Source organism: Heteronotia binoei, chromosome 6 (assembly GCF_032191835.1).
Source record: "Heteronotia binoei isolate CCM8104 ecotype False Entrance Well chromosome 6, APGP_CSIRO_Hbin_v1, whole genome shotgun sequence".
NCBI classification, from domain to species: Eukaryota; Metazoa; Chordata; class Lepidosauria; order Squamata; family Gekkonidae; genus Heteronotia; species Heteronotia binoei.
Window position 1 is genome coordinate 18,804,225 of NC_083228.1, and position 9,673 is coordinate 18,813,897.

Below are 9,673 nucleotides of genomic sequence, written 5' to 3' on the forward strand. Positions count from 1 at the left end.
ATTGTTGCATAATGGACCCTTAGTTGAGAATCAGTCTATGGGTTTTCTTGGTCCTTGTAAGCCGCTACATTTTCTTACTATGCTGGAGGGTACTCGGAAAACTTCTGATTAAAATTCAGCTCCTGTAGTGGTTCCTCTGTGGCCTTTAACAAATGAAGCAATGTGTATTCTGTGTGTAGTGCAAAACTTCTAGAAAACTCCAGTTCTTCAGCATTTCCTTCTATTACTTTGACTATAGCCTCTGGGAGCTCTAGGAAACCTACAGGCAGATCTCAGCTTTAGAACTGCTGTATTACCTGAATGAAATGCTTTGTAATCATCATTTTATTCCTGAAGCCAAGTAACTGTTTATTCATATGGTAAATGTTTCTGGTGTACTCTCCCTACTGGGTGTGTGAGAAGACCAATGTCTGCCTCAATGTATATCAGTATAATAAACTGGCTGGCCCCTGTGGAGACGGTGAAAGCACCACCAAAGGGCCATTAATGGACAAGGGCCAAGTTTCATCCTATACAGGACACTCTCTAGAGATGCAGTAGAACATGACTTTGTAAATTAACCAAAAGAAGAAAAAAAAAAAGGAAGGGTGACATTGTTATTACCTTTAAAGCCCTATATGGCCGAGGACCTGCCTACCTTAGGGACCGCCTCTCTCCATATATCCCCCAGAGAGCACTGAGATCTAGCTCCCAAAATCTCTTAAAAATCCCTGGACCAAGGAAGGCCAAACTGAAAACAACGCGGGAACAGGCCTTCTCAATAATGGCCCCCCATTGGTGGAATCAACTACCAGAAGAGGTACGGGCCCTGCGAGACTATAATCAGTTCCGCAGGGCCTGCAAAACTGTCCTTTTTCAAATGGCCTATAAGATGGAATCCTGAAGTGACACCTAGCCATCTGAAATATACATATACACCGTGTTGTATGGTAGCACCTTTAACTGTAGTGGTTTTTTAATTAATTTATTAATGTTTTTACTGTATTTTATTATATAATGTATTGTTATAATCATGGTTCATTCCATGTCTTGTAAGCCGCCCTGAGCCTGCCTTGGCGGGGAGGGCAGGATATAAATAAAAATTTATTATTATTATTAAAAAATGGGTTGAGAGAAATGGACATGTTCCAGAGGTGTAGAATTCTGAGATCAGCCAAATACCAGTGAAAATAAAAGAGAAAAAAGAAAGAGTTCTGCATATCTTGGAGAACCCACCAGTTGGTTTTAAGCCACAACCATAAAGCTAGTCCCCTGTGTAAGCACTGAGTTGTTACCGACCCATGGGGTGACGTTCAACACACATACCCCACTCCCATCCCCGGAAGTTTAATTTTTTAGTATTATTATTGTGATTGCCTCTAGAGTTTCCAGGTCTTACTGGGCTTCCAGCAGGGGGAACTACTGGGACCTTCCTGGGATCTTCTTGCATGCATGCAAAGCACATGTGCTGCAATGACATCACCCAGTACTGAGGTCATCACACCAGGCACATCGGGGGAGGGACAATGGCTCAGTGGCAGAGCATCTGCTTGGGAAGCAGAAGGTCCCAGGTTCAATCCCCGGCATCTCCAACTAAAAAGGGTTCAGGTAAATAGGTGTGGAAAACCTCAGCTTGAGACCCTGGAGAGCCGCTGCCAGTCTGAGTAGACAATACTGACTTTGATGGACCGAGGGTCTGATTCAGTAGAAGGCAGCTTCATATCTTCACATGTTCATTGCATATCAGCATTCTGGCCAAAGCTCTATGGTTTCTATAGAAGTTTTGGCCAAAATGCTAGAGCGTTGAAACATGTTTTGCCAGACATGATGACATCGCTACTGGGTGATGTCTTCATTCTGACAACATCAACGTGGGAAGGGGATGTTCAGAGGTGGGACTTCTGCCAGCCAACTGACTGGCAGAGGATTGAAGCCCCCAAAATCAGGGGAACCCCTGTCCCAACTGGGGGTTTAGCAACCCTAGTTGCCTGTTCTCTTTGAGTCAGAAGTTCTACATCAGGATTCCCCAGTATGGTGTCTATGGGTGTCGTGGAATCTGCTGGTACCTTTCCTGGCACCTACCATGTTTAGAAAGTGGGTGGGGCTTTTGTGGCTTCTGGCTGTATTATTGTCGGCGTTATGATCCTCTGCTTTTATGTATTACGTTTATGGGATTTTAAATTTGTTGTGTTTAATTGGATATGTTTTATTTATTCGTTATTGTAATGTTTGAATGTTGCAAGCCGCCCTGTGCCCGCCTTTCGTGATAGGCCAGGGTATAAGTCTCAAATTAAATTAAATTACATTTTTTTCCTCAGGGAAATTTCTCATAGGCCATCAGAAATGTGATTGGCTGTGCACATTTCTAAACACATTTCTTTGGCAGCAGCTGACATCACAACACAAATCTCCATTGAGTGACTGAAGGGAAGCTGCAAGCAGCCATTTTGTGTCTGGCTCAGCCTCCTGTGGCAGCTCTTTGGTGGCAGCCATCTTGTGGCGGCACCCACCAGACCGTGTCAGAATTCCAAAGGGGAGCCCACAAGCTCAAAAAAAGGCCAAGGACCCCTATTCTACCTCACCAAACTGGCAACTTTCAATGCAAAGGCCAAGCATCCAACAAATCTGCTGAGGCCCTTGATGAATGTAACATCTCTGAATGTCCTCCCCTCACTCAAGCCAATCAGTTATTTTTATCGTTTACATATATGAAGGCAACATCCTTCTCCCTTTCTCTCTTGTGCTTATGAATATGTTATAAGTGAGGGCTAGATGTAATTATGTAAATGGTAGTCATTTGTTTGCTATACAGATTAATGTTCTGCTTCGTTGGGATCTCAACAGGAAGAGGCAGAAGTTGGAGCGCTGCAGCTGCGCCTCTGTATGGGGCTGCCTTTCAGCTAAAATCTGAAAAGAATGAAAGAAATTAGTCTTCTGTTTATTGTGATGGATTTCCCCCCCATAGGTACTAAATATCAGGTATCTACGAATCATACATGAGCTTCCTGGATGATGCTCCTGAAGATATGAAGCATCAAACAAACAAAATTAATATTTTGTTTCCTTTCTAGCATTGCAGGGGAACACTTTCATGTAATAGCAGTAATAAGTCTGGGGCTATGGAATTATGCGGTATAGCCCGCTCTTGTCAGATCTTGGGAGCTAAGCAGGGTTGGCACTTGGATGGAAGACCACCAAGGAAAACTTTGTGGAGGAAGGCAATAGCAAACCACCTCTGTGTCTCACTTGCCTTGAAAACCCTATGGCAAGGGTGTCAAACATGCAACCCGGGGGCCGGGTCAGGCCCCCAGAGGGGTCCTATCAGGCCCACAAGCAAATCAAGAGTAGGTTTGCAACTTACAGATACACACCTGACCAACACCTGAACAGCATACTCAAGATTGCTATAGCACCAACATTCTCTCGAGTTTTTGATGCAGTGATTCAAAGCAAGAGGTGTCAGTTATCCAACTGTTATATAAGCAAAATATTGTAAGAACGTTAATGTTTTAAGCACATTTTATTTTAAGGTGTTTTTTTAAAAAAACAAAAACAAAAACAAAACTTCAGTTGTGTGTGTATCTGGCATTACATTTTATGAGGTACATGGTCCAGCCCAACAAGATCTCATTTATGTCAGATCTGCCCTCAAACCAATGAGTTTGCCACCCCTGCCCTATAGGGTACCCATAAGTCATCTGTGACCTGATGGCATACGCACACACACATAGTAATAACACTTAACATTGATGCACTAATCTTTTAGAGTAGGGCAACAATGATATATAAGATGATGGCCAAATATGTGTCAACAGCTATTGTCAGGCAAGCTATTAGAATTTGGCCTCAGACTGAATTGTACAGCAGAATACCCTGATACGGACTTACTGGAATGAGAAACGTGTTTCTGGCAGGTGAGGACTATCCGGGATTAAACAATAATTTTTAGCGGTAGCTGCGAGTTGTCAAAGACATATTGCTTTTGGTTTTATCCCATTTGTGACAGTTTCCCAAAGGAACTCTGGAGCGGACTAGGCCCCAAATTAAGCTGAGTATAGATGAGTGCTTATTTTCTATGATGATTATGATTATGATGATGATGATGAAGAAGATAGATAGATAGATAGATAGATAGATAGATAGATAGATAGATAGATAGATAGATAGATAGATAGATAGATAGATAGATAGATAGATAGATAGATAGATAGAGGACTTTTTGTAGCAGGAACTACTTTGCATATTAGGCCACACACCTCTGATGTAGCCCGTCCTCCTGGAATTTATAGTAGGCCACAGACAGACAGATAGATCATTCTTTGGTCAGTAGATGGTTTATAGTTTGAGCTCCAAAATATCCTCCTAAATGCATAACTCAACACATGTTGGAGCTGTGATCAGAATGGAGGCTTATCTTCAACAGCATGGCACCAAAGATTTAAGGGCATTCAAGTTTGTTTGTTTTCTTTCAAGGAGGGGTGGTGGTTTCTGTTGGTTCTAGAGCTGCCAGGTCCCCTCTGACAGCCAGCAGGGGATGGGGGCTTACTGCAAGCAGGACATTTCATCTGATGACTCTGCAATGTGCCCACATGACTTCCAATGTTACCTAGTAGTGATATAGGCATGTCAAGGATGCCGGCTCTAATTTTGGGGCAAAAACTCTCTGCAAGAATTAGCTTTTACCATAGAGTTTTTGCCCAAAAACCAGAGTGTCATCCCAACATCACCAACATACCTACATCACTTATGGGTTCCATTAAAGTCATGTAGGCATACGGCTAAAACATCAGGTGTTCCTACCTTTTTTTTTGGGGGGGGGGTAAGTCCCACCACCACCAGCATGCTGATTGACAATAGGAAGATGGGGCCTGGCAGTGGGGGATACCACCCCCAGAATGGGATCTGGAAACCTTTGTGATTTCCCTTCCTGCTAGAGTCCACTGGTCCCTCCTAAATTCTTTTTGGGGGGAGGAGGGTTCAGTGACCTTCAGCATAGTGTCCTTCAAAATATGTGGTTTGCCATGGCTCTTTAGCAGTTTAATATAATACTTTTGATGCTGCCCAGTGCCCTCCACCTTTGGCCAGAGTGGGCCACAGTATCAACATGTCATTCGATATTTCATACATTTGTGTGTGTGATGTGCTGTCAAGTCATTTTTGACTTACCGCCATCCCATGGATGAAGGACATTCAAGATGTCCTGTTTTTAGCAGCTTTGCTCAGGTCTTGGCTTACTTTATCAAATTAATCCATCTAATGCTAGGTCTTCCTCTTTTTCATACTGCCTCCATTTTCCCCCTAGCATTATAGGGTTTTTTCCCCTTATTAAAAACTGTTTAGCAAACTGTTTTTGCTGGCAGTGATAGGAAAGTGATAGAGCATTGATAGAGCAAGATCTGAAGATAGGGCAAGTTCAGAAACCACCTTCCCAGAATCGAACTCTTCTCCAAGATCCATTACAGTATAGACCCTGACATCTCTAAAAGAGTGTAACTTTCTGCTTAGGATGGCACTGTGATGCTTAGGACAGCACTATGTTACTCCTACTTTGAAAAGAGTAACATTATCCAATAATGGACCAATGGTTCATTGCTTGGACCTACCAATCTAAATATTATGAGAGAGAAGCGAGAGGTATTAGCAAACAAAACGATGGTTTCTACAACGATGGTTTCATGTTATGTTTGAACAAGGCCAGTTCATTGCTGCATTTCTGCTGGTGATTCAGAAGTTGTTCAGGACTTCTTGAGCTTCAGAGCTGGTATTAATTGACAGATCTTGAATAGGGATTAATTTGTCTTGTAGTAACAGTGGGGCGAGAAGATCAAAAATAGTATATGTAAGCAAAATCACTGCACAAATGTTTATTTTTATTAAAAAAATGTGAGCGGTGGGGAAAACAAGGGTATCTCTTTTTTCCTTTTAGGTTTTAAACAAAGTAACAAGACCGATACATTTATTATAAGTGATTCGGGCACGTCATTGATTAATAGCAGAAAAAATAAACATGACATTTAACAAATGCCTCGTAAAGAACTTCACTTAGTAAATACTTTTAATGAATGTCATTAATTTTGCAAAAGTGAAATTTGTTTAAAAAATTTACAAGTCATTTTTAATACCGTCTCATTACAGAGTAAGAAAATCTGCAGTAACTCATCACTCATTTGGTGAGTAATTAATTGCCTATGTGAGAGAGACACACATTTTGCTGGTAACAGGTGCTGAAAATTATCGCCATTTTCTTTAAAGAATTCCACTCGCTTCTCCGCTCTAAAATAACATTTAATAAAATTCCTGGAATGATGATCTGCTTTGCAGGAATGGCTTTCACTTTAGGAAATATATGCCTCTATTTATACCTCCGTGCAAATCTATACACACATTCCTTCCAAGAGGACTCTCGTCGAAGAAACCTGGATGGAATACATTAGTAGCTCAATGAATATTTGAGACGACTGCACTCACTGAGCATCCTAGTGGGTCAATTCAGCTGTCAGTATCCCATAGGCTAAAAAATGATGCTGTCGTATGAGACGGGAGTAGCGATGAGAAATGGATTGGGCTCGAGCTTGGCAGCTATTTGAAGCATTGCTCTTGAGTAGAACATTGCACAGAGACGGGACAAGAAAGACAGATGGGGGGGGGGGCGTGGAAGAGTCCGATCTGCCCACTGCACTGTTTGTCTGCAGCTGCTCAGGAGTTAATTTCTGTGAAATGTAGCAACTTGACTGGTTGACCTGCAGCATTTGCAGTAGCATAGGCATGGGGGTTTTACGGGTAAGAAAGCTCAAACACCCATCACTTCAACTCATGCCCACTTGAGGGCAGGGCCAGTACATCCTTAGGCAGCTGCCTGGGTCCCTCCCCCCCCACCCTCACCTCAATGGCAAGGGAAATAGGTGAGCCCAGCAGTGTGGCATGGCTTCTGTGCCTCAGAGCATGGCACCGCCAAGCCGCCATCACCTGGCATGGCTCCACCTCCCAGCTTCTAGAAGTTTCCAGAAGGTGGAGCAATGGCACCCCAGCGCCAGCACAGTTGAAGGAGGAAAGATTTTTGAGGAAAGATTTGTCTGTTTGTCAATCTGCTGCTCAGCAGGTTACTTCAATGCATAAAAAGTTGTGCGGCCAATATTGATCCGCACGAAGTCCAAAATCAACAATGAAATCCATGTACTACCTTGTATTAAAGAAAAAGTAAAGTAGTCCCCTGTGCAAGCACCAGTCGTTTCTGACTCTGGGGTGACATCTCATCACAATGTTTTCATAGCAGATTTTTAATGGTTTTTATTTTTGCCATTTTTGTTGGGTTTTTTGGTGGTTTGCCATTGCCTTCCCCAATCATCTATGCCAGGCATGTCAAACATGCAGTTCAGGAACCAAATCAGGCCCCTGGAGGGCTCCTATCAGGCCCTTGAGCAACTGGCTGTCATCTATTTCCTTCTCTCTATATCTTGCTTCCTTCTGCATAACAGCTTGCTTTGCAAGGCTTGCTCAATGGCACAGAAGCTACAGAGCAAAACCTCTATTTTCTCCATTGGCTGAGGCTCCTCCCTTGGGGAAGAAGGGGGGGAAGGAATAGTTTGCTTTGCCAGGCTCTCTCAATTGTACAGTGGAGCTATGGAACCAAGCCTCTCTTCCTTCTATTGACCGAGGCTCCTCTCCCCCTCCCCAATCCCCTGGGGAAGGAAGGAAAGAGCCAGAGCTTCCTTTGCCCAGTTCCCTGGATCCCATGGGAGAAATACAAAGAAAGCATCTTTAAGACCAATGAGGGCTTACATTTTAAGCACGTTTTAAGTGTTTTTAAATATATACATATATTTGTATATTTGTGTTTATCTGTGTTCTTTATAAAACTTGTATCTCCGTTACCTAATCTTAAATAGGTACACACATGGCCAAGACCAATATGGCCCGGCCCAGCAAGGCCTCATTTATGTCAGACCCGGCCCTCATAACAAAAGAGTTTGACACCCCTGATCTATGCTTTCCCTCTAGCAAGCTGGGTATTCATTTTACCAACCTCGGAAGGATGGAAGGCAGAGTCAACCTTGAGCTGGCTTCCTGAATCAGCTTCTGCCGGGATTGAACTCAGGTTGTGAGCAGAGAGTTTGGACTGCAGTACTGCAGCTTTACCACTCTGCACCACAGGGCTGCTTAATAACTTGTATTAGGATCAACAAAAAAAGGTGCCCTAACCTGGATAGCCCAGGCAAGCCCAATCTCATCAGATCTCAGAAGCTAAGAAGGGCTGGCCCTGGCAAGTACTTGGATGAGAGACCTCTAAGGAATACCAGGGCCGGGATGCAGAGGCAGGCAGTAAGCAAGCCACCTCTCTGAAATGTCCAAGCCCCACTTGGGGTCGCCAGAAGACAACCATGACTTCCAGGCCCACATGTTACGCACACACACACACACACAATCAAGAGGTATTACACACTTTTTGTTCTTGCTTCAATATGTCCCTTTCTAACAGTCCATTGCAATTGGCATTTTGCACGCGTGTGTCGTCGGACAGCTTGATGGACTTCCTACTTCCCCTCTGTCCTTGGGGTGCCACTGCTCCTGTAGGTAGGCAATTGTTTTAATGGACAGTCACACCTATCACAGCTAATATAAATCAGTCAAATAAAATGCAGTATTATTTTTTTTTAAAAGCTACCCTTGGTGTTTGGCTAAGTAGTCTTTAGTGATGTTAATGGTTGCTGATCTGTTTGGGTCAGAAGCCTTTCGTGTCTCGGTTTTACTAAAACTTGTTGATGCAAACAGGCCGAGGAGGCATTCAAGTCATTTGGTGCCGCGCTGAAAAGACTCAGTGATTGGCTCACTTCGGATCAACCCAGGAGGTCAGGTTAGGCTTGATGGTCGAACACATTCTCTGTGAATGAAATTCATAGCATCTCTATACACGGCACTGCTGATGACATCACTTCCTGCCACTGGGTTCTGGTATTTGCTCAGTAACTACACAGTCACATCATGTTACAGCTGTAGCATTTATTTTATTATTTATTTATTTATTTCGATTTATATCCCGCCCTACCCCACCAAAGCGGGCTCAGGGCAGCTCACAACACAAAAATTCTAACAATAAAATTAAGAATTAAAATACATTAATAATCTACACAATAAAATAAACAACAATTCATTGACGTGCTATCTCATAGTCTTCCTTAGAAGTATTCAGATGCCGGTCAGTTGTATGCCAACCAGAAGAGAACTGTCTTACAGGCCCTGCGGAACTGTTCAAGGTTCCGCAGGGCCCTCACCTCTTCCGACAGCTGATTCCACCAGCAAGGGGCTGTGATCGAAAAAGCCCTGTCCCTAGTTGACTTCAGATGGGCCTCCTTTGGCCCGGGAATTGTAAGGAGATTTTGAGAACCCGATCTCAGTACTCTCTGGGGAACATATGGGGAGAGACGGTCCTTAAGGTAGGCAGGTCCTAGGCCATATAGGGCTTTAAAGGTAATAACCAGCACCTTGTACTGAACTCGGTATATTATTGTATATTTACATCTACCCCAGTGCCCTCCAATAAAGGAGTCACATCCCTTCCCCCCTTCAGTAGGAGCTGGAATCTTTTTGTGTGAGCCTGTGAGAGTTGTGTGACATTAGAGATGCATGACAGATAGAGGAGGGACAGAGGTTTTATCTCACTGGTGACAGTGGTGCACAACAGATGAAGAGGACAAGA